We start from the raw sequence: 27,562 nt of genomic DNA on the forward strand, positions 1-27,562 counted from the left end.
GGTCAACCGAGAAAAGAGCAAACTCGCCCCCGTGCAGAGGATCTCTTCTCTCGGGCTGGAGCTGGACTCGGTCACCATGGCAGCGCGCCTCTCCGGAGAGCGCGCTCAGCTGATGCTGTACTGTCTGAGAGAGCTCGACAGTAAAATAGTGGTCCCACTGAAACTATTTCAGAGGCTCCTGGGGCATATGGCATCCGCAGCCGCTTCATGCCGCTCGGATTATTCTATATGAGACCACTTCAGCACTGGCTTCACGATCGAGTCCCCAGACGCGCATGGCACACGCGCGCACACCGAGTCTCTGTTACTGCGCTGTGTCGCCGCGCCCTCAGCCCTTGGAGCGACCCCTCGTTCCTACAGGCCTGGGTGTCTCTAGAACAGGCGTCCAGTCTTGTTGTCGTTTCAGCAGACACTTCCAACACGGGCTGGGGGGCTGTGCGTTGCGGGCATGCGGCTGCGGACCTGTGGAAAGGTACCCAGTTGCATTGGCATATCGCCTGGAGCTGTTGGCAGTGTTCCTCGCTCTCCAACGTTTTTTTCCGGTGCTGGAGCGGCCACACGAGCTGGTCAGGTCAGACAGTACGGCGGCGGTGGCGTATATCAGCCGTATAGGAGGTATGCGCTCTCGCCGCATGTCTCAGCTCGCCCGCCGTCTGCTCCTCTGGAGTCATCCGCGGCTGAAATCGCTGCACGCCATTCATATTCAGGCAAGCTCAACCGTGCAGCCGATGCGCTCTCACGGCAGCCTTGCGTCCTGGAGAATGGAGACTCCACCCCGAGTCTGTTCAGCTGATATGGGCGCTATTCGGGGAAGCCCAGATCGATCTGTTGCTTCCCCCGAGATCGCTCATTGCCAGTTGTTCTTTCCCTGACCGAGTGCTCTCGGCACGGATGCACTGGCTTACAGCTGGCCTCGGGGCACGCGCAAATACGCGTTTCCCCCAGTGAGCCTGCTCGCGCAGTTACTGTGCAAGGTCAGGGAGGACGAGGAACAGGTTGCTGGTTGCGCCCCTCTGGCTCAACCGGACCTGGATGTCAGAGCTCTCCCTCGCGATAGCCCTCCCCTGGCAGTCCCTTCGAGAGAGCACCTACTCTCTCAGGGACAGGGCACCACCTGGCACCCTCGCCGATCTTTGAAGAGATTTTTAGACGCGAGGAAGACTTGGGTAACCTCCGATTGCGGTGGCTAATACCGTCACTCGGGCTAGAGCCCCCTCCCCGAGCGCGCCTATGCCCTGACGTGGAGTCTATTCACTGAATGGTGTGTCTCTCGCTGAGAAGACCCCCGTAATTTGCCAGATCAGCGTTGTGCTTTCTTTACGCCGAGAGAAGTTGGAGAGCAGGCTGTCGCCCTCCACACTCAAGGTTACGTGGCTGCCATCTCCGCTCTCATAACGCGGTGGCTGGCAGCACCGTGGGAACGCATAACCTCATCATCCGGTTCCTCAGGGGCGTTAAGCGAATTAATCCACCCCGCCCCCTCTCATGCCCTCTTAGGATCTCGCCCTCGCTACACAAGCCGCGTCAGATCCCTTCGATCCTCGACTCAGTATCTTTCTGTCCCTGAAGACAGCTCTGCTGGTCGCGTTGATATCGATTAGAGGGTCGGGGACCCGGAGGCATTTTTCGGTCAGTGACTCGTGCCTGTAATTGGGCTGGCTTCTCTCACGTCCTGAGACCCCGCCCGCGATATGTGCCCAAGGTTCCTACCACTCCGTTTTAATACGAGGTAGTGAGCCTGCAAGCGCTGCCCTCGGAGGAGGCAGACCCAGCCCTTCTTATTGTCCAGTTCGCGTTTTGCGTATTATCCGGACCGCACTCAGAGTTTAGATCATCTGAGCAGCTCTTCAGCTGTTATAGCGGTCGGCAGCAGGGAAGTGCCGTACCGAAATAAGTTCCCACTAGATTGTGGATGCCTTTTTTTCACTATCAGAGCCGAGATGAGCCGCGTCCCCCGAGAGCGCGTGCGCACTCCACTCGGAGCTTCGCATCCTCTCGAGCGCGCGCACGCGGCGCCCCTCTAACAGACATCTGTAGAGCTGCGGGCTGGGTGACACCCAACACATTTGCAAGGTTTTACAATCTGCGAGTGGAGCCGGTTTCCTCAAGGGTATTAGGTAACCCTTGGTGATTGAGGAAACAATTCGGTAGGGTGTTGAAACACGCTTGCTGCGCCATTTTCCCTAACACGGAGATACGTGCGCCTTTTTATCTGTCAGTAAAGTTCCCCGTCAGGTGAGCCCTGCAGATTCCTCCGTGGCCCCCAGCACTGACTCAGCGGAGGAGTCACTTGCTGGCCCACTACGTTATAGGTCTGCCCGCTGGTCAGCCCGCGTTTTGGGTAAAGGTGCCTGCTATGCGTGATCCCCACTAGGCGATCCCATATGCTTATTCCGCCACGGTTAAGTCCCCCCCCTGGGCGGACCCGTGTCTTCCCTCCCCGCTAACCACTCTTTTGCTATGCGTACTCCCCCTTTTTAGGGCTAGTCCATATGTAAATTCTGCCATCTATCCCCCCTTGGGTAACGGATGGCCTCCGCAGCGTCCTCCCTATCGGGATTGCACGCTTCCCAACGTACTGTCGTATTTTCCTAGAATTATCTAGATGCTCACGACTTCCCAAAAAATATATATAAATCCGTAAAACTTCTGTTGAAGTAGGATAAATTAGGGCCAGGGACACGTTGGAGGACCGCGCCCCCCATGATGTGGGTGCGTCACGCTTGCTTGACTATCTCCTCATCGGGGGTGTTGGTAAGGTGCAATCATTATGGCGCTTTCAATGGGCTCCCAATGCGTGGATTTTACAATCAAATCCACTTATAGTGCTGAAGTTCCCCCCGAAGGGGAACGTTCGAGGTTACTAAAGTAACCCTTCGTTCCCCGAGGAGGGGAACGGAAGCACTATACTCCGTCGCCATAATGACTGTCCCTTAGCTGTTGAAAGTCTCTTCAGCTTAAAAAGGATAGCGTCTGCTGGCGCCAGGTGAGCTTATATACTCAGTTGATTGCTTATGCCGCTCACCTGCGCAGGCTTGCGCTGCCAATTCATTCTTAATTGGCCCGTTCAATACTCTTTCAGACGAGTAGCTTCTGAACCGAACCTCCCAATGCGTGGATTTTACAATCAAATCCACTTATAGTGCTTCCGTTCCCCTCCTCGGGGAACGAAGGGTTACTTTAGTAACCTCGAACGTTCTCCATCAATCTGCTAGATCGCTGGCGATCTTGACACTTACACTGTATGGTGTTGAAAGATTATTTCATTCATCTTTTGACATATTTTCATGCTATATGTACAGTATAAAAAACTATTTTGTTTTCATAATATGAAAATCTATTTAAATACTGTGTGTATGTGTATCTGCGTGTTTTGTAGATTATGCATGACTTAAATAACTTAATTTGTTCTCTCGAGCGCCTTCCTTAGAAATAAAACAAACAGAATTAGGCTCATTTGCGAGAACTGGTAATTCATCCATGTACTGCAGACATATCTGGGATCTAAATAGGAAAGCCTAAAGTATATGGATTCAGAACAACAATAAACCATTTTTTTATTTGGATAACAGGATGGGAAGGGAAGGAAGTGAGGAGATCAGAACTAATATCAATGATTCAAAGTGCCAAGACATGCAAGCTGGCATGTCATGTCAATTGCTCATTCATTTCCAATTATCTGCTAATTCCAAGGCAAAACGTGGTGTATTTTTGGATTTGCAGAGAGTCTTGCTTTTTGAACCATATATCAAAAAGTCTCAGGAGTAATTTGATGTGCTTTAGCAAACTCTCACATGCTATTAGCCACTGTATACAGATGTGTGTCAGATGCCAGCGTCCTTTGAAACGTGTTACTAATGTTGAACGCTCAACGATAATCTGCTGCTCACAAATTGTCTGTATTCATTTGAGGATATTTCTCTTCCTTCTGCTTTTTTTCTTGTGTGGTTCATTTGAAGCTACAGTGATCAAAAACCTAGAGCGGAAAAAAACAACAAAACATGTCATTCCCTGTGACTTTCTGTTAATGCCTGCCAAATTACCATACCATAATTTACCTCTTTTTTTTTCTCCTGAAGCAATTTAGTAAAATTACCTCCAATTTTCTCCTCAAGTCAAAGATGTCTAAAAAAATGAAATGACACCAGTCATCCTACTTTATGAAGTTTACTTCATGCTGTCTTTGGCATAGCTAACACACAGCAGAAATTGCAGACGTCAATTAAATGCATGATTTTGTTTTAGAAATTATTCTGTGCAACAAGCATACAGTTTATTCAGTCTTTTTCTGTAGGTATCTGTGGTAAACTTTGAGAAGTAAATCACTTGAAGCTGTGTCTGTTTTTTTTATTTTTTATAATTACAATTAAAATGACAATGCTGTAGAGTAGTTTTATTATGCTTTTTTTCTAGAAAATGTCAGGTTGTTTTAATTCGAATTTGTGTAAATATGGACAAACACAATCAGGGATGCATTTTCCAAACAACAATGTGACTCGTGGCTGAACTACCAAAGTACAATGCATCATTCAGTATGTGTTTCCCGAGCTCTGACAGAGCCCATCATTTGAACCACATTAGTTGGAGTCATAACATCTTTAGATAAAATTTGCATTAACATATGCTTTATTTATATAATACAATTTGAAATAATTATTACACACAATGCATTATATGGGTTTTGGTCTATTTTATTTATTTATTATTTCCGTTATTTATTTATTTATTCCAGTACTCACATGGCTCACAGCAAGAAGGTCACTGGTATGAACTGGTACGCTGAGCCAATTGACATTTCAGTGTGGAGTTTGCATATTCTTCCTGTGTTGGCGTGGGTTTCCTCCAGGTGCTCAGGGTTCCTCTACAGTCTAAAGTCATGCCGTAGTGGTGAATTGGGTATGCAAAATTGGCTGTAGTGTTTCAGAGTGTGTGTGAACGCAAGAGTGTATGAGTGTTTCCAACTGGGTTGTGGCTGGAAGGGCATCCGATGCATAAAACATATGCCAGAATAGTTGGTGGTTCATTCTGCTGTGGTGACCCCTGAACAATAAGGGATTAAGTTGAAGAAAAATAAATGAATTAATTTATTTCAGTATGTTTGTGTAAAAAAAAAAATGTGCTTGTTTGCTTGCTGTCTTTTTCCCTTCAAACCTAATTGAAACACTTACTGTGTACGACATTTTTATTATTTTACAAATGTTATTGAGAATATTCCGTATTTTACTCTACTATTCTAAACAAAACCTAAAACCATGTATAATAAAATTATATATGTTCACACAATGACATGTTAAAAACTATTATAATAAATTAGAACCATTTCTTGTTTAAAATTTACATTTGGTTTCAGCAAAAATGTAGTTATTTTCGTTGCAATTACTTTTACAATGTGTGACATTCTCAAGTCACTACAGAAATGTTGCGTATAACAGGGATTCTCAACCAATGGGCCTCGGCCCACTAGTGGGCCTCAGCGATCCTACAGGTGGGCCATGAGATTTAACTTAACTCTCAATATTATACTATAATTTTTGGATTTCATTATAATATGCTATATTAAAATGATCAAAGTAATGCACTTTATCCTGTTCTCTGGTTAATAACTTCAAACTGAAAAAATAAAAACGCCTCGTGGTCGTGTCTGCAGCTAGTACATGGATGTCCGTTCATTCACAAACTATGCGTGAAGTGAAAGTGAAAGTCTCTCTTTGTGTATTTTTGTGTGAACTATTTAATATATCCATACAGTATAAGATAGTTTTAGTATTATGTATACTTAAAGTAAAAAAAAAAAAAAAAAAAAAAAAATATATATATATATATATATATATATATATATATATATATATATATATATATATATTTTTTTTTTTTTTATAAAATGCTGTAATAGAAAATAATAGAAGGCACAACAAATGTTTATTATATATTTGTTATAATATAATATAATATAATATAATATAATATAATATAATATAATATAATATAATATAATATAATATGTAATAAAACATAATACTTATTAATACATAAAGGTTTAAATGAGCATTTCATACAAACATTTTAGAGAAAATGTCAGACAGGTTGGCCTTTAAAAATTGATCGGAGAAAGAACTGGGCCCCAAAGTGAAAAAGGCTGAGAACCTCTGGTGTATACTATATACAGTACAGATAACCCTTATAAAATATAAATGACAACCATAAATATATATGTTTCATTTTCCCAAGCTTTGGAAATTTAGTAAAAAAAAACAAAATCACAAAAAAATCATAAAACTCTCTTTTCTTCACAAGCCACAGCTGCACAACTTCATTCATTCATTTATTCATGCATTCATTCATTCATTCATTCATTCATTCATTTTCCTTTGGCTTGTATTTTATTTCAGAAGTTGCCACAGTGGAATGAAACATTTAAACGATGAACTATTTCAGCATATTTTTTACGTAGTGGATACCCTTCCAATAAGAAACGAACAAACACACTCATACATTACTGACAATTTTTGTTTATTCAATTTACTTATTTGGATTTTGGGGGAAACTGGAACTAAGGAGAACATGCAAACTCCACACAGAAATGCCAACTGGCCCAGCCAGGACTCAGACCAGCGACCTTTTCTGTGAGGCGACAGTACTAACCACTGAGCCCCTGTGCCGCCCAGCTGTGTTCAAAATGGCAGAAATGTTTTTTTCGGAGTGCACTAAGAAGTGAGCACAATTATCAATGTGAAGTTAGTTAAAACTGATTTGTAAATAAACAAATAAATGCCATAAAATGTGAACAAAATCTATTTAAGATTTCAAAATCATTAAAAGTGAAGGGTGAAATGTGGCTTGATATCTCAGAATAGCACACAGTCAGTAACTGTGATTCTAACTACAGGTCTCAAGCTGTAGTTTGTGATGCTGTTTGCAAATGTACATTAGAACGATGGACTAAGGAAACACTGAATTGCCAGACTATGCTTGTAATGAACTTGCAATCTTCAACAATGAACAATGCACCCCTCAAGGCAAAAAAAAGAGAGAACAAAACAGATTGTTCAAAACATTTCCTGTGACTCTGTTAGTGTCTGCCAAATGAGAACTAATTTATCTTATTTTTCTTAGACTTGAACAATCCATGTAAATTACCTGCAAATTTGTCCTTCAACCAAACATGTCCAAAAAAATTGATGGCACTAGTCATTCTACTTTACAAAGTTTTCTTCTTTGGATTAATGCCTTTGGAAATGCGGTCTTTGGCATGCTGTAGCTGTCACACCACAGGAACTGTGAAAGTCAATAAAATGCATGCTTTGTTTTAGATAATATTCTGTGCAATGATCAAACAATTCATTCAGTTAGGTATCAGTGATAACCTTTGAGGGGAAGTAACTCACTTCAAGCTGTGTGTGTATTTTCCCATTGAGGAGCAATTATAGCAGTTTATAATGGTTTCTGCACTCTAAGAAATGCTGGGTTGTTACAATCCAAAGCCGAGTTCAGTATGGACAAACCAAAGCAAGGAGGGAGTGAAAGAACAAAACACTAAAACACTTCCTGTGACTTTCTGTTATTGTCTGCCAAATGAGCATACACTGATTTGCCTAATTTTTTCATACCGGAGCAATTTATGTAAATTACCTCCAATTTTCTCCTTCAGCCAAAAATGTCTAAGAAAAGGAAATGTCAATAGTCATCTTACATCATGAAGTTTTCTTCTTTGGATCACTGCCTTTGAGGTGCTGTATTTGGCATAGCTGTCACATAGGGTTGTAACAATATACCGGTATGACGGTTTACCACGATTTGAACGTGCACGATTATCATACCATGAACAATTGCATATCAACGGTTTTAACCCTTAAAGACCGAGACAGCCGCCCGCGGCTAAAAATAAGTATTGCTCTTAAATGTTTAATAACTTTTGATCCGCTGATCCGATTCATACAATTCAAAGATTGGCATAAAGAAGAGAGTCTCAGCTTTCCAGTATCACATAACATTCGCGGACTTTCAGAGGCTCCGGAATCAGTGCGGTTACGTCATCAACATTTGACAACGCTGATTTGACAAAGACACGCTCGTCACTGTGTCTCCGGACAAATCAGACATGATACATTGATGCATTGTCCCTCCTCCATGCCCAGATTGGTTCAAACTCGCTATATCACAACCAATAAGTATAGGTTTCGCTTTTGTTTGTGGACCAAGCTTTTGAACAACACGGAATGAGAGATGAGAGAGGCATACATTTATGCGCGGCTAAATAAAACGCAAAAAAAAAAGTTTTGCATGAAATAATTCTCATACTAAGTACTTTTGCATGCACAGCAGCACAGAAACATGACAAAACAGTGACACAGCAAAGACGAACTGCTGCTCTTGCTGTTTTCAAAAGACACAAATGAAGGTGCAGCTGTTTGTCTGCATTGCAGACATTTGTCTGCACATATCCACTATGGACTTTGACACATTATTTATTATTTTCTTATTTTTTTATTTGTTCATTGTAAGTGGTGTTGTTTATAGTAACTAAAAAATATATTATTTGGAAAAAGTCAAATTTGCTTCACTGTTCTATTATTTTGTAACATTTGTAACATACCGTATACCGTGAAACCGTCAAACCGTGGTATTGTTTTAGACGATTATCATACCGTGAAAAATTCATACCGTTACAACCCTACTGTCACATCACTGGAACTCTTCGAAGCGGCTGTGCAATAATCATTCTATTTGTTAAGTCATTTGCTATAGGTATCAGTAATAACTTTTGAAGAGAAGTAACTGACTTCAAGCTGTGTAGTGTGTGTTTAAAATATTGTATCATTACCCCTTGAAGTGCCTTTTTTTTGTCTACCACAATTAATTGTTTCCTCTCAAAGGATCCTCAAAACAAGGTGTATTACCATTTGTGCAAAATTAGAAAAAGGTTCATAAATTTATGAGGAGCAAGGTGGTGTTTTTTTAAATGATAATTACATGTAGGACTCTATACAGTATACATGCATATGACAGTATGCTGTATATTGTATGGACGAAATAAAAAGTCTATCATTTGATATTATACACTCCCGGCCACTTCATTAGGTACACCTTGATATGACTGCGTTAGACCCCCTTTTCCCTTCAGAACTGCCTTAATCCTTCGTGGCATAGATTCAACAAGGTACTGGAAATATTACTCAGAGATTTTGGACTATATTGACATGATAGCATCACAAAGTTGCTGGAAATTTGTCGGCTGCACATCCATGATGCAAATCTCCAGTTCCACCACATCCCAAAGATGCTCTATTGGATTAGGATCTGGGGAATATGGAGGCCATTTGAGTGCAGTGAACTCATTGTCTTGTTCAAGAAACCAGTCTGAGATGATTTGTGCTTTATGACATGGCAGAAGAAGTTGGTCATAAAGGTATAGTCAGCAATAGGCTGTGGCGTTGACATGATGCTCAACTGGTACTAATGGACCCAAAGTGTGCCTAGAAAATATCCTCCACACCATTACACCACCACCAGCAGCCTGAACCATTGCGGCAAGGCAGGATGGATCTATGCTTTTATGTCGTTGATGGCAAATTCTGACCCTACCATCCGAATGTTGCAGCAGAAATCAAGACTCATCAGAGCAGGCAACGTTTTTTCAATCTTCTATTGTCCAATAGGTGGACCTAATAAAGTGGACGGCAAGTGTAAATTTTATTGTTTATTTCATGGTGTCACAAAATATGTTGTTAACGATAAAACGTACATGATTTCATAACACACCATTGATGCAGATGGAAACATGAATAACAACATTAGATTACATTACTTTTGACACTACAGTGTTTACATTTTGTAATATTTTTATGTTGGACCTGTAATAATTTTGTTTTTGAAAAATGTTTGATATTTTATTAATAGTTTTTTTATATCTCTTATTTTTAAAGTAAGTTTATAGTATTTTTATGTTAATAAAGATAGAAACTAAAAATTTATTGAATTTACAGAAATATCCATTATCAGGATGAGATGATATATTGTGACATGAGATTTTTGTCATATTGCCAGCTTACAATAATACTTATATGAACTTCCATATATTTAACAATAAATTCTGGGATTTATTTGCCATTACATACAAATTATTAAAATGTATTATTTTATTGTGAAATTTGCATTAATAAATTTATATGGTGGTGGTGGATAGCACGATCAGCTCACAACAGGATGGTCACTGGTTCAATTCTCGGCTTGGTCAGTTGACATTTCTATGTGGAGTTTGCATGTTCTCCCTACGTTTTGTTATGGGTTTCCGCCGGGTGCTCGGGTTTACCCCACAAGTTCAAAAACATGTGGTACAGGTGAATTGGGTAGGCCAAAATTGTCCATAGTGTATGTGTGTAAATGAGAGTGTGTGGATGTATCCCAGTGATGGATTGCAGCTGAAAGGGCATCCGCTGCGTAAAACATGCTGGATAAGTTGGTAGCTCATTCCACTTTGGCGACCCTAAAGGGACTGAGCCGAAAATAAAATAAATGAATGAATGAAATTACTATGATATTAATCATCTACTTTATAACGTTTTCTTCTTTGGATTGCTGATTTAAGAGTCTTTGTTTTTGATATTGGTGGTACAACCGTAGAAATTGTGGAAGCCAATAAAACGCATTGCTTTGTTTTTGAGCATATTCTCTGCGATAATCATACAATTTATTCACAGTCATTTTCTGAAGGTATCAGCGACAATGTTTATGAAGTAAATCATTTCAAGCTGTGTCTGTATTTTTAAAATACTGCACCGTTACCCCTTGAAGAGCATTTTATTTTCTTTTTTCCCCTCAAATGATCTTCAAAGCAAGTCGTATTATCATTTGTGCAAAATTACACTCGCACCACATGTCATTTTTTTGTGTGTGTAGCGTGACAAGAAGTTGAAATGGCACAGATGAACATGTTGTTGCTTATGTTTTGGTCTTAGCTCTTCCATTAGCAGGTCTTTGCTTTTTTTCATGCTGCCAGTCCCCTAAGCTCTGCTGACTTGATCCCACACTATAAATAGACTCATGCAAAGACCCTCGGGCCATTTTTTAAGTTAAAAAAGAGCATTCCTTTTCAAAACCTTGTGTTCTGCTCTTTTACCACATCAGCAGCCGCTTTAACAGCACATTGACCTGAGGTGTAGCTGAAGGCGAGCTGTCGGCTGGTGAAGGAGCTCTGGGTGAACAAAGATTAAGACTGAGCCCTGTAACCTTCACCTAATCGACTAGCCATAGTGATATAATGTATAGTGCAGGGGTTCTCAACTGGTTTGGCCATGGGACCTAATTTTTTATATGGTCATCAAGCCGCGACCCAAATTTTTAGGAACTACAATAGAATTTTAGGAATTATAATTAATTTGTATTTATTTGTTAACGTACACAAGTAGTGACAGATAAATCATAGTAAAATCACAAAGAGTTACAAATAAATAATATTTTATTGCTGTCATTTAACAAAATGTATCAAATTATTGAAATATTACAAAGTAAAAACAACAAATACTGTAAACAGTGGTTAGGGTAAGGAAAGGTTCAGTTTCCATTAACTAAACTGAACTGTAATAAAACATGTTGTCTGGTTTCTAAATGTCGTCTTAATTTAAAAGGTTTCATGCTCTCTTGAGTGAGAGCACCTTGCTACTTATGACACACTGAAGCTTCACGTCTTTTTTTGTCGTCAATATTTGTAAATCCATACTTTTCATATTCAGGGTCGTACTTGCGATTTGACATGTTTGTTGCCATAATTAAATGAAATTTAACGTCAAACGGTAGGGGTGTCATGCACGCATTTCAAAATAAAAGTCAAAATAAGTTTAAAATTAAACTTTTGTTGTTTTTTTGACCACACACACCCACTGAAAATGTTCCCGCGACGACCCACCAGTTGAGAAACACTGGTATAGTGTATTGGAAGATCCCAACTAGTCATCATAAAGGCATCCCAGTCAACAGAATTCAATTGCACATGCTCTTTTAATTGTAAGATTTAAAATAAAATGTATCACTATTATCATAATGATAATATATTGCTATTATATTGTTATATATCATATAAAATACACATATGATAATATTGATGCTATAGAAACATAATGTTATGTAATATGAAAATATTGCTTTTAATTAATTTTAGGTTTTATTGTTTATTACAATGTTTAAAATAATTTAATGTCGATATGATTATTTGAAAATGAAATTAACTACTGTATAACTTATTAACATTTTTATTTTTTAAATTACATTTTAATTATTTACATATACTTTTTTCAAATTATATTATTTACATATTATTTTATTGTTGTTATTTTTATTTACTTTTTTGTTTAATTGTATATTTTATACATTTTACATCAATATTAATATAATTTAATGTTAATATGTTTTTAGATTTTTTATAAATTAGCAGGGGGAAAATATACATATAATTATATATATATATATATATATATATATATATATATATATATATATATATATATATATATATATATATATATATATATATATATATATATATAAATATATATATATATATATATATGTATATATAGAATGGGATTGTGTGGGATTGAGCTGAACAAAAACATCACATCTTTGGTCCATCTACTATATGTTGGGAGCTCAGTTTTTTTTTTTTTTCCAGTAGAGAAGAATTAACTACCTTGCCAAAAGCGTGATAAAAGCAATTACTCTACATTTTTTTAAATACAATTTATGTATAATTTATTAACATTATTTACATAAACATATTACTTTTCCTTAATTGTACTATGTTTTTATGTTCATATTTACTTATAATTATATTGATGCCATTATTTAATTACTATAATAAAAAGCATATGGTCATACTTTATTTTGATGGTCCGTTTGTTAAATTTAGGCTACATTGCATCTACATGCCAACTAATTCTCATTAGATTATAAATAGACTGTTAGGTTGGGGCTAGGGTTGGTGTAAGTTGACATGTCCTTGTAAAGTTTCTTACAGTCAGTTAAATGTCTGTTGAAGGAGCATTATACGCAGATATTAAACAGACAGTCTACTAATACTCAGATGGACCATCAAAATAAATTGTTACCAAGTATATTAATTTCATTAAAAACATTTTTTTTTATTTAATAAAATATATTTTGAAATTAAGTTTTCATTAAATCACATTGGGTTAATAATATAATAATTTTGGGAATGTACACCAAAAGTAAAACATGTACAGAACTTTGGAAAAAGTAAAAGTACTCTTTTATGCATCGCTTCCTGATTTAAAATGGTTAAACATTAGGCTTTTGTTTCCTTGAAAAATAACCCTATACAATGTGACTCAATGCCATTTTATTATAGATGTGTTGAAATGTATCAATAATATCATTGACCATAATATATTTGTCCCATAGACGTTAAAGCCAATGCATATACAGAATATCAACTGCAGATTATGCAAATCTCACATGTTTACTTGGTGGGCATGGCTAGATAAAACAGCAGAAAATCAAACAGCCATGGTAATGCCTAAAAAAATGAACTCATGTGATTAACCGCTAATCTGAGCACAGCGTTATTGATAGCATTAGTGCACAAGTTTTCCAGTTAAGTGTGTGTGTGTGTGTGATTGACATTAGCAAGCCCACGCTTCAGCCCAACTGCCCTGAAAACATCTTCTGAAAGCCACCCGCTGTTTTTGCAAATGGAGACTTGCTACTGAGAGACTTGCTTTGTTTGCCTCCTGCTGATTCGGGGGAAGCGGAGGCCTCTTTGTCATGCAGGTGTTTATATATATAAATATTACCCAGAAAAAAATTCAGAGCTCAGAGTTTAAAGCGGTGTCCCCAGATTAGCCTTTTGGTGTACATGATCAATGGAGGGAAGCCACACACTCTTGACTGAATATGCAGACGCTCCACCGGCATCCCAGCGAGTGATAGGTTTGTCGTGGCTCTCCCTGAATATTGGTGATAAGACTTGCTAACAGTGTTTTGTGCTGCAGAGCAATAGCAGGGTTGTGTCTGGATGATGAGCTTTATTCAGCTGCTATTGTCACAATACTTATGATTTTTAGGGACCGAGCACCGAAACGGTGCGTAGGCCCTATTGGAATTGCTCCGTTTCTTCTTCTTCTTCTTCTTCTTCTTCTTCTTCTTCTTCTTCTTCCGCGGAATGAATCGCGGTTTTGAGGGGCTAAACATGCCCGAAAACTCACGCAACTTTGCACACGCCTCAGAAGTGGCGAAAATTTATGTTTATTATGGGCTTCGGAAGTGGGCGTGGCAAAATGACTCGACAGCGCCACCTAGAAAAATTAAACGGACAAGCCCCCGATCCACGAATCACGCACATGCACGAAAATTGGCACACACCTCAAACACACCAAAACATACGAAAAAGTCTCTTGGAGCCATATCTCAAACCCAACAGGAAGTCGGATATTTTTAACTTCCTGCGGCGAAAAAGTGGCGTTTTTGCCATTTCCAGGCGTTGTATTTTAACGAACTCCTCCTAGGGATTTTATCCGATCGACACCAAAATTGGGTTTTGTCATCTAAAGGCCTTGGCGATGTTAAATTGCGAAGCTTTAGAGTTTTCATCGATGGGCGTGTCCGTGGCGGCCTCGCAAACTTTGACGATTCGCCACAAAAGAGGAAGTCGTTATAACTCAGGCATGCATTATCCGATCTGCCTCAAAATTCACACGCTTGATAAGCGTCCTGACCTGAACACATTTACATGCCGATATCCAGATACAGTTATAGCGCCACCTGCTGGCCACAGGAAATGACATAATTTACGGAGTTATAAACTCCTCCCACAAATTTTATCGTATCAGCACCAAAATTGAGTGGTGTTATCTGAAAGCTCTAGCGATGATATATTGTGAAGATCTAGAGTTTTCGCAGAGGGGCGTGTCCGTGGCGGTATGACAAACCTCAACGCTACGCCATGGAACAGGAAGTCCTTATAACTCAACCACACAATGTCCGATCTGCCTGAAACTTCACATGATTGATAAAAGTCCTCCCCTGAACACATCCCCATAACAATATTGAAGTGGGTGTGGCAATATGACTCGACAGCGCCACCTAGAAAAATTAAACGGACGAGCCCCCGATCTACGAATCACGCACATGCACAAAAATTGGCACACACCTCAAACATGGCAAAACATACGAAAAAGTCTCTTGGAGCCATATCTCAAACCCAACAGGAAGTCGGATATTTTTAACTTCCTGCGGCGAAAAAGTGGCGTTTTTGCCATTTTCAGGCGTTGTATTTTAACGAACTCCTCCTAGGGATTTTATCCGATCAACACCAAAATTGGGTTTTGTCATCTTAAAGCCTTGGTGATGTTAAATTGCGAAGCTTTAGAGTTTTCATCGATGGGCGTGTCCGTGGCGGCCTTGCAAACTTTGATGATTCGCCACAAAACAGGAAGTCGTTATAACTCAGGCATGCATTATTCGATCTGCCTCAAAATTCACACATTTAATAACAGTCCTGACCTGATCAGGTTTACGTGCCGATATCCAGTTACAGTCATAGCGCCACCTGCTGGCCACAGGAAATGACATGTTGACACTGTAACAAACTCCTTCCACAAACTTTCCCGTATCAACACCAAATTTGGGTGGTGTCATCTGAAAGCTCTAGCGATGATATATTGTGAAGATCTAGAGTTTTCACAGAGGGGCGTGTCCGTGGCGGCATGACAAACCTCAACGCTTCGCCATGGAACAGGAAGTTCTTATAACTCAACCACACAATGTCTGATCTGCCTGAAACTTCACATGATTGATAAAAGTCCTCTCCTAAACACATCTACATAACAATATTGAGTCAGTCATTGCGCCACCTGCTGGCAGAAGGAAGTTTGGCTTATAACTCGGCCACACAATGTGAGATCTGCCTAAAATGTCACATGGTTGATGAAAGTCCTCTCCTGAGCACATCTACATAATAGTATTGAGTCTTTATTAGCGCCACCTGCTGGCAAAAGGTAGTTTGGCTTATAACTCAGCCACACAATGTCCCATGTGCCTGAAACTTCACATGGTTGATAAGATTCCTCTCCGGAAGACATCTACATGCCAATCTTGAGTCACAGTCATAGTGCCACCTGCTGACAGGAGGAAGTTTGGCATAAATCTGTGATTTTCTTAGATTTTTAAAAATATATTGCCTTAAAATATTATTTTTCGCTGTTCTCTGTCATTGTAAGGTCACCGGGCAGCGGTGAGCCCGGGTGCGAGGTCCCTATCATCGCTGCTTGCAGCTTTAATTTTATTTTATTTCTGCAAGTGGCAAAATTCAGTGTTTTATATATATATATATATATATATATATATATATATATATATATATATATATGGTTTGTCAAGGGATATTTGTAGTGCCACTGACGTAATATTATAGTTTTATTTTTGTTTTGACTTAAGCCCTGGTCAGATCACACAAATTTGTCACGATTTTGTCACGGTTTCCTTGACATAGGATGTTGTGGGGATTCGTAAACAACAAAGGAGCATTGTGACACAAGATTCCATAGTTTCTTTTCTTGTAATGTGGCATAACTTACGACAACCGATATAATGCCTGCGACGCCTCGCGATACCATTGCACAAAGTCTAGCATGTTTAATTTTTTACTTGTTCTTCACAACGAGTTCTGAGTTCTGTCATGTGAGGGACACTGAGCAAATTCACCGGTCAGGTAATCAAAAAATAGGCTGCATATTTACTTCTGGGTGGGTCACAGGTGGATAAGATCAATCATTGGTTTTACAAACTTTAACTACCTTTTCTAAAATATTAAGATGTTTTAAGCAATTTTCAGCAAGTTCTTATCCAGCAAGTTTTTACGCAGCGGAAGCCCTTCCCGCCACAACCCATCTCTGGGAAACATCCACACACACATTCACACACATACTCTGGTCAATTTAGCATACCCGAATCACCTGTACCGCATGTCTTAGGACTGTGGAGGAAACCGGAGCACCCACAAAAACGCAGGGAGAACATGGAAACTCCACACAGAAACGCCAACTGAGCCGAGGCTCGAACCAGCGACCTTCTTGCTGTGAGGCGACAGCACTACCTACTGCGCCACTGCTTCACCCCCTAAATGCTATAATTAAGGCTTCACTGTTGTTGTTGTATCACAAACCTCTGTCATATATTTGCATTTTTTTTTATATGTCATTATTTTAAAGATTATGTCTGATTGCATATGATTTTACCTTGCTGCTACATGATGTGCTTTCATTTTCTCCATCTCACTTGCGGAAAGTTCAGTTGAGGGAGTGTTTATCATGTCAAGATTTTGTCACAACTAAATCGCATAATTTGACATAGTGACTTTTGTAAACAACAATAAAATTGTGTGATCTGACCAGGGCTGTGGTAGCTATAATGCCACTTCTTCTACATTTTATTAGTATATTATTTAGCATTTTTAAATATTTTAATACTTTTTTGTTGTTTTTTTTATATTTGTATTTTTACTATAGTTTTTACACAATTTTGCCATCATTGGAAAGGCAATTTTTGGAAAGTGTTTTTCTTATTTTTAAATTTTTTTCAAATGTACTACTTGTTATAATTAAAATAGGTTTCATAGATGAATTGAAATAAACGACTCTGTGGTCATTTTATGACCATAAAGACAGTATGTCATTTTTACTTATTGGTATTAAGTTACTTTAATTTGATGTTTATCAGTTGTTTTATATTAGCCTGACAGATACTAATTTAATCAGTGGAATAAACTAAATTAAACAACACACAAACATGTGTAATGATAATAATGATACTAATAATAATACTAGTAATTGACACAATTCTGGCGTTGTCATAGTGTTGCGTTCTTTGTATTTGTTGTGTAGTGATTTCCCATGTGTTGTGTTCCATGTGCTACTCTTTATGTCATGTGATTCCTTGGTTCTGTTTTCCCACCGTTTTTTAATGTTTATTAATTCCACCTGTGTCTTACACCTGTTTGTTATCAGTTCAATCCTACCTTGTTATTTATACCCCTGAGTTTGTTTAGTCTTTGTCTGATAATGAATTGTCACCACTCCTTGTCCTGCCTGTAGTTCATGGTTCAGTTGTAAGTGTAATTTTGTAAATAAATATGTGTTTGTGATATTTCTCATTTCACAAGCTATACTGCGACAACGCAACTGTGAAATTAATAATAATAATAATTATTATTATTACAATAATACATTTCATAGGTTTATAATAAGCCAAAAAGTTAGTCACTATAATTTGAATGTAAACAAAATATAAATATTACAAAATGTCTCAGAAATTAAGGTTTTGTCCATATATATTGTGTAAAAATTTTGTTTTATCAATAGCAATAATTGTATCTGTCAATAATAATTGTAATTGTGTTATTTTCAGGCCTAGTTGTGAAAATGCAAGTGGAATATTCTGTTAAAACATTTAAGCTGGTTGTTATTAGTACATGATGAAATGTTAGGAAAATACAACTTCATTTAACAGAGATAAGCATTCGGCTATTGAATTCATTATCACAAACCGGATTGCTCCCGCTGTAAAGATTCACTGGCAAAATAAAAATGTCACATTAAAGTGAAGCCACAACATGCATCCAAACCACAGTACACTTGATATCAATTACCACTTTACTCCCATGCATGTTCAGAGCAATGCATTAACAGGCTCAAGGTTTAGTGCCAACATTCAAAGTGAAGGATTCTGTGCTCAGCAGATTCTCAAATGTGGATGTGTTTTCCTCCCTGCGGTGTGCATTATTTAGCACTCCAAGTGACTCAAAAAAAAAAAAGATTGCAGGTGACATTGGAGGGTTGGTGGTGCTTCTAAAGTGTTTCTAAATGTGAAGTATATGAATCCGGCAGTTTTTTTGTAGTGGCTCTACAGTTGTTGATTTCAGTTTGAAACTTAAATCAGTTTTTTAGATGAAAAAGGTAATCATCGGCTGTTTTAAACCTGGGGCTTAATATAAATCAGCCAGCACAACAAGGCAAAGTACAACTATATTCTGATGCAATGCATGCTGTGCAAACCAGTTATAATGTCTTATGCAATTGGCTTCTCTGGTGAATTGATGTTTTGTTTATGTTATTTTGTGTATTTCTACTGGAACAAGTACAAAATAAAGAGGGAACTTATGGATAGGATTGTTTGCATGGAATGTGTGATCAAGTGTGTATATAAGGTAAAAAGTGCTTAAGTTTAACATATTGATGGTATTTCTAGATAATTCTAGGGGTACAGGTAAAGTCAGTAACAGTAAATGATGTTTTTCCAAATATTTTCAAGGAGAGTTTAACAGACCAAGGGAAATTTCACAGTACTTTTTTTTTTATTTCTCTCTCTCTCTCTCTCTCTCTCTCTCTCTCTCTCTCTCTCTCTCTCTCTCTCTCTCTCTCTCAGGCTAAATTGTCCATAGTGTGTGTGTGGATGTTTCCCAGAGATGGGTTGTGGCTTGAAGGGCATCTGCTGCGTAAAAATGTGCTGGATAAGTTGGAGGTTCATTCCGCTGTGGCGACCCTGGATTAATAGAGGGACTAAACTGACAATAAAATGAATGTGTGTGTGTGTGTATATATATATATATATATATATATATATATATATATATATATATATATATATATATATATATATATATATATATATATATATATATATATTATACATACAGCATGGAAAACGTAAATAAAAAAAATAAGAAAGAAGTGATTTTCTAAATTACCTTTTACTTAAATTTCATTGCAGACAATACAAGAAACATTATTTAATGTGTTCCTCATAATTTTAAGTAATTAAGAAATTCTTCTTTGGTCTGGAGCAGTGTCCATTTCTCCATCAAAAATACCTGACAAATGGATTCATCTGACCACAGTACACATTTCCACTTTATGATGGTCCATTCCAGATGCCTCTGAGCCCAGAGAAGTTTTAGGTGCTTCTGAACATTGTTAACATAGGGCAAGTGGTGCTCGCTGCAGAGCCATTTGAGGAGAGCTGAGCTCCAGCGAGCAGGAGCTTAAGCTTGAGCTCCACCTTTTTTGCACTTCTTCTACGAGTGATGTCACTGGGGGTAGGGTTAGGGGTGGGGTTGGTGTACGCATTAAAACAGCTTACAGGAGGAGGAGCGACAGCTCATGCTCCCCCTCGCTGGAGCTCAGCTGTCCTCAAATGTCTCTGCAGCGAGCACCCTCTCACATAGGGCTTTCTTTTGGCACAGAACAGTTTTCTCTAGCAATTGTAGATGTAACTATGTATTGTGGCACTTCACAAAAGTTTGCCAAGGTAGTCCTGAGCCCATGTGGTGATATTCCTTTTGATGAATTACGATTTCCAATTGTCTTCCTATCTGTCCGTGAGGATATTGTTTTCAAACACTTCAAAAATGTTCTTATGTATTTGTTGAAAAACTGGTAATCTTCAGCTCATCTTTGCTCCTAAAGGACTAGACCAGGGGTGTCCAAACTCAGTCCTGGAGGGCTGGTGGTCTGCATAGCTCCAACCTCCTTCAACACACTTCCCTGGAAGCTTCTAGTATACCTGGATAGAGCTTGATTAGCTGGTTCAGGTTTGTTCAATTGGGGTTGGAACTAAAATATAAAGGACACCAGCGCTCCAGGATCGAGTTTGAACACCCCTGGACTAAACCATTCTTGGATGCTGCTTTCGTACCAAATCAAATGTCACCTGTTGACATCACCTGTATCAAATAACATCATTTAACCAATTTACCTGATTACTAGCCCTGCCTTAATATCTCCTCTCCCAACCTTTTTGTAGGAATTTGTTGCAAGTCTGAATGACAAGAAAGGATGTTTCTTTAAAATGAAATTAAGTTGACAAGACAAAACATGAAATATTTTGTGCTCATACTGTCTAAAATAAAATACAAGTCAAAGTAAATTTGGAAATTCCAACTTTCTTTGTTTTATTTGCATGTTTTATATTGTCCCAACACTTTCTGATTTGAGGTTGTAGTATCTTGCGAAGTAAGTAGATAAATATTATGCATGTAATATATTCAATGTAATTCAAAATATATTTGCCATGATGACTTCATGTGTCATCATGGCAAAGACAAAAAAAAAATCAGTTTCTAGAAATTAGTAATTGAAATGATTATATTTTAAAATGTGATGGGAAAAAAACAATCTCCCCATTTAACAACAGTTGGGAAACATTTTTAAAGATTTAAAATTTCATACAGGAGCTAATAATTTTTACTTAAATTTAGATTTTGGTATTCATAGCTATGTATTTTTTTATGAGAAACTCTAAGAGAAATATTAGCATATTCCATCTAAAAATGTGTAGATGTAAAACACTGCTCACATGGTTTGAGTGATTCCATTTCAATTTAGCGTGTGAATGTGACATGATTAATGACATAAAACAGCCAGTGCTGTCAGACTTATGATATACTGCGTATCACACTGTTGTCAGAGGGAGCCTATCATTCAATCTGACAAGAAACAATCATAAAGGACAAAAAAGGCACAGTTTGCACCTGACTTTAAACTGTGAGTATGTGTTCTCTCTTGGATAGTTTATTTGAAGTAATAACTGTTTGGTCAGCAAAACTTCAGACTAACCGTTTACAGAATCTCATCATAGTGCAAAGCCCCACTAAGGCTAAAATCCTTGAATAACCTCTGATAGAAACTATAACGCACTTTCTGTTTCACATAAACCATATCAGAAAATCATTTTGTGAAGATAGATTCATTGAGGCCTGTCTTATTGTATTTGATCTCAAAATCTAATCAGGCCAGTAACGCTTCATGCTGCATTAAAATGTATAGGTTTATAATGTCAGAATGCTTTTTTTTTTTTTTTTTTTTTTTTTACAAAGAAACTTTAAGCCATATCAAAAACATATAACTGAAAAGATGAAGTGAAAATAGTTAAAGGTATAGCAAAATATTATTATTATTATTATTATTATTATTATTATTATTATTATTATTATTATTATTATTATTATTATTATTATTGTTATTATTATTATTATTATTATTATTATTATTATTATTATTATTATTATTATTATATTTGATAAATAATTGTTTTGGCAGAATATATACTATGTTATAGTACATTTAAATTTATTTAATTCTTATTCAAATTTATTCATATACATGAGGAAAATAGAATCACTTCAAATGACCAAGAAAGCAAAATACCCTCGGTTCAGCTTTGTTTTGTTTTGTTTTTGTGATTACTTGAATAGTTTAACTGCATGTTCTGATAGGAAGTGCTGATGTTATACACAGTGAATCTGCACAATTAGGCAATACCATTCTGGAAGGAGTTATGCTCTGTATGCTCTATATTTATATATGAATAAAACAAACAAACAAACAAACAAACAAACACAACAAGGGTTTTATTCACAAGCATAAATTGAAAAAATGTAACAGCTTATAATGTAATCAATGAATCTTTTATAAGCAGATTACATTTATATAATGCATACATTTCAACTGTCAATCCTCATCTCCCAGTAATATGTGTTAGTAATATCTTAATATGCTACTGTTTTGTTTTTATTGTAAGAGCAAACATGAAATAGAACACCTTATAATGGTTGTTTATTGTGTATGAATAAATGTTCCTCAAAAGATTTAATGCTATACAGTATTTCAACAATATATTTACAGTATTTATTTTTCCCCCCAATAAAATATAGTAGTAGGCCTCTGTCGGTCAGTGTTGACCATGGATGATGTATCCTAGTTCTTATCTTGAGCCAGGACTGATTGTCTGAGACAGCGTTGTTGGTGGCTGAAGAGGCCAATAGGGCAGAGGCATTCTTTGAAGCAGAAGTCGCATCAATAGGTGGCTCCCTGGCTGTCGTTGTTCCGCACCTTTCGACGAACTTGCTTGTCCTCCACCGCACACATCATGTTCTTTTCACCTGACTTGAGCTGTTTGGTCAGGGTGCACCTCCACTTCGGGCGGTCTGCTGCAAGGTTATCCCAGGACGGTGTGTTTATGTTAAGGGCTTTCATGTCTCTCTTCAAAACATTTTTAAATCACAGAATAGGGCACCCTGTGGTTCTCTTCCTGGATCCTCTGTAGAGGATGTCCTTTGAGAATCTCCCACCCTCCATGCAGCGTACATGGCGAAGTCTGTACAGGCGATGTTGTTGGACCATGGTGCTCATGCTGGGAAGGCAAGCACGAGTTAGAACTTCGACCTAGGTGACTTTGTCCTGTCAGGTAATGCTCAGGATGCGGCAAAGACCTAGTAGGTGGAAGGTGTTCCATGTCTCACTCCCGTATAGCAGAGTGCAGATGACGCAGGTGTTGTACACTGCCATCTTTGTTGCTGTTTTCAGCCTATAGTTTTTCTGCACTCGAGTTGTTAGGCGGGCTGGAGTAGAGGCTGCCTTCCCAATTCTTGTGTCGAACTCAGCATCCAGGAAGAGGTTGTCAGTGATGGTGGAACCCAAGTGTAGGAACTGATCGATGACATCAAGATGGAAGCCGTCTACTGTGATGGCTGGGGGAGTGGCAGAGTCCTGGCTTAGGACGTTTGTTTTCTTCAAACTGATGGCCAGCCCAAAGTCTTTGCAGGCCATGGAAAAACGGCTCATCTAAGACTTTAGTTCTTCTTGGGTTTGTGTGGTGACAGTTAAATCAGTTAGTCTAGTAAGTGTGTATCGTATTTGTATGCATATTTCTATTCATTATACATTGCTATCTTTTATTTGCACATGGCAGACAGTATAGGTGTTCATTTCTGTCACAAATTGCATTCTCTGCCTACAAAACCCATGTTATAGAAAAAAATATTCAGGCATCATTGCTTACCAATCAATTTAAAATGCCTATATTTGCCCTCTGATAATTAAAGAACAAAGTACGCAGAATAGTTTTCTTGAAATAATATGTAAGAAAGACCTTGAAGGCACCCATTTCTGTCTGCTGTGCTCAGTCTCAAGGCTAATTATCCAACATGAAATATTAAACATGGCTTTGAATCTTTAACAAATAACAATTTGCTGGCCATTGGGCTTAATGTTTGGAGTGTTGGATAGGTTTACAAAATACAACTGACTTTGACTGATTGCGTCGACCTGATTTCCTATTCAGGGGGAAAATTGGCGCCACCAGAGGAAACATACCTTGAAACAGGCTGGTAAAGAAAAACTTTGATCTGCTGTGAACAAAACGTCTCACGAGTTGAGTTGTCATGTTCAGACTTCTTGTTTCTTTTACGCTGTGATAACTGCAGAAGGCAACTGTGAATTTAATAGTATGTGGGCATGAATTAAAAATGTTCAAGTCTTGGATAATTCAGTATATCGCTTATACAAGAGTATCACATGTTTAAAAAATGTGTACTGGTTTTGTTTAACTGTTTTTTTAAATGAATTTTTAAAGTTAGTCAGATTGATAAAGGGACTAAGCTGAAGAAAAAATTAAATGAAACTATTTTAAATATAGTTTTTAAATATTTTAAATATAGAACATTTTGAAATTAAACTATTTTAAATATAGAAAATTTTGAAATTAAACTATTTTAAATATAGAACATTTTGAATTCATAAGATATTTTATATTTAAAATTTAATTAAATAAAATATTTATATATGAATCTACTGTAAATTAGGCATTGCTTGATTTAAGTAAAGTGCAAAGTCTTAGGCCAAAAGTCTTGGTATTTTTTACCAAAGAAAAAAAGTGGGTTATTTCTGTAACATGTCAATTTAAAATATAAAATTACATTTCCAAACATTATTTTGGTCATTCATTGCAATTATTGTGGAATTATTTTCTAGACAAGGAGTCTGACTACAGCTAGTGCTATACACAGAGATCTGATCTGATCCTAATCCTGTCTGTCTGGAATGACATGAGGTAATAAAACAAACTAAATCCAGAAGAACTTTGGTAACATCTATAAGATGCTACAAATAAAAAATAATAAAAAATAAAAATAAAATAAATAAATAAATCGTTCTTTTCCCAAACTATAAAATGTACTTATGATAGTTCTGCAGCTTATGTCATTGTTTGGATCACTGGCTGTTTTCAGACTCATTGTGCAGACAATAATTTATTTTTAGAAATACAATTAATGAAAAAGATAATGTTTGTAAATGTAAATTATTATATTTTATAATTAAATTTTTTTTTTGGTGAAAATGCTAGTGGGCTAAGACTTTTGCACAGTACTGTATATCAAATTTAAATTTTATTTATTTATTTTTTTTACTTTTGAGAAATTTAAAAGAAGGATAAACATAGTTGTGATAATTGCACTGTAATGGATGCCAGTTCTTTTGCACGAACACAGCATGCCTAGTCTCAGACAATGGCAATTAGCACATAATTGTTTATATTAATTGCTTACTAGCATACATGGGCGTAGGAATAATACTTCAATCTATACAGAACAAAAGCTGATTGTAAACCTTAGTCTTCATGCCTGCATGCATTTATTTAAAACAAAACAAATGACAAACAAACAAAAAAGTTTGTTTAAAGATAACTTTTTCAATAAAAATGTGAATCCCACATAATGGCACACAGCCACTCTCTGCATTTTCAAGACATTAGCCTTTGTTCTATCTGCTTTATGAACATTCATATGATGCCAAACGCTCTGGCCGGCTCTGAAAGTTCTTCCTCAGAGGCAGAGGCTTTGTAAATGGCTGTATTTAGCCAAAGGCCAGATTGTATATTTGAGTCTGTGGCTCTCTGTAAGCACAGACACTGTGAAAGAGAGGGGAGGGCAGGTTCTAACACTGCATCAGGATGTGAGATGAATAGTACTAGCTTTTTACCCTAGCCCACTCTTTCTTCTTTTCCTCTCTTGCGCTTTCCATCTTTCCCTTTGGTTTGTGCTTTCCTGCATTCAAATAGGTATTTTGGGGTTGCTGTTGCCCAAAATGCATTTAAAAGAGAATTCGGCACAATCAGCATTAAGATGGCAGATGGCCCAATGGCTTCAAACTAAAGACCGGGTCTCTGTTCACAGTAGCAGCCATTCAGTTATTTACACCTTTTTTTTATTCACATTTTCCACAGCCAGTGGCTAGCATGAAAAAATAAATAAATTAATAACTCATGGGTAGAATTACTGAAGAAAATAAAAAGCTAAAAAGATCAAACAAAACAAAGAGAGAAGAGCGAAGTCTAGGATATTTGGGTAATTGGGCATTAATAGTCTAATCTTAAAAGAGAGAGTTTATCCAAAAAATATATATATAATTAAAGGGCTCCAATTTAGGCCATTTTGCAATATATAAAATATGTATTTTGTATCTTCAGAATGTGTCTGTGAAGATTCAGGACAAAATACCTATCTGGTAATTTATTATGCCTTGTTAAAAAAAAGGAATAATTAAAAAAAATAATAAATGGGTCAGAGAAAATTGTAGATTTTTCTGCACCTTTAAATCAAAATGAGCCGATTCTGCCCACCCACTCAAAGTACGTTCTTCCCACCCACTCTTGAGACATTTCCCTCAAGGATAACCAGGGTCAAATGTCAGGATAAACACAGAAAAAAATGACTGCAACTCAGACACATTAAGATGAATGAGCCACAGACAAATGCTGTTACAACGTTTAAACGCACGTCTGCATCGACACAAATGTGACTGGATGCTTACAAAAAAAGGGTAACTATGCTGCTGTATAGAGATCTATTATAGCTTACTTAAGTTACTGTACAAAATAAGCTGGGCTTGACATTAACTTTTTTGATCACCAACCACTTTGGCTAGTAGTTTTCACATGTTACTAGCCACTCGCAATTTTCACTAGCCACAGTTTTGTTGTTGGGAAAATATATTTTACATTTGTACACATTTTTTTTGTGTTGTGTATGAGCTTGCTCAATGAGCATGAGCAAATGAGTTGTGGTTTCATAGTGTCACATTGCAATTAGTTACTTTTTAAAGCTCAACACTACGAATTTACTTTTTTTTTTTTTTTTCGCAGGGACACAAAACTAATTATTTCCTTGCCACAAATTTTAAATATATATATATATATATATATATATATATATATATATATATATATATATATATATATATATATATATATATATCAATCTGTCCAGGCTATTATTAGATTGTAAAGGATGATAATTATTGGAGAAAATTATTCTAAGGTCACATTTACACACATATTGATACACTGTCTTAAACTAAAATTCTAACATTTAGTGACAAGGCAGCACTGGCAATTTAAAACATATATATTTTAAATGAGCCAAAATGGCTAGTGGGGTTGTCTGTTTAATCTGCCACAGGTGAAATCTAACCGCATTAGGCAAGTTGGCGGGTGTTAATGTCAAGCTCTGAAAAAAAGCCTGATTAACCATCCACAATCCGGGTCTCTTGTTGTGTGATTAAAGTATCCTCGTTTGTAGTGGTGTACATTATGCAGCTGTGCTGATTCCAGCAGTTATAAATTACATAGCTCAAAATGTACACATTAATCAATGCTACATCAGTGTGGTGTGCATAAAAATCAAATGATTTGGATCCTAATTTAACATAAAAAACAGACT

The 27,562-nt window shown here is 37.3% G+C and overlaps 1 protein-coding gene across 7 annotated transcripts in view; it reads left to right on the top strand.

Annotated features, from left to right (window-relative positions):
• The window catches only part of astn1 (astrotactin 1), a 414,746-nt gene that overhangs the window by 60,864 nt on the left and 326,320 nt on the right, over nt 1-27,562 (top strand). For 2 of the 7 annotated variants that reach the window (XM_087241087.1, XM_087241088.1), the window contains exon 1: nt 18,061-18,115. The exons of the other annotated variants lie outside the window; for them this stretch is intronic. The gene's annotated coding sequence lies outside the window, so the exon portion shown is untranslated. Of the gene's footprint in view, nt 1-18,060; nt 18,116-27,562 lie in introns of those variants that run through there. 7 annotated transcript variants of the gene reach the window in all.

Source organism: Danio rerio, chromosome 2, assembly GCF_052040795.2.
Source record: "Danio rerio strain M-AB ecotype USA chromosome 2, GRCz13ab, whole genome shotgun sequence".
In the NCBI taxonomy this organism is placed as follows: domain Eukaryota; kingdom Metazoa; phylum Chordata; class Actinopteri; order Cypriniformes; family Danionidae; genus Danio; species Danio rerio.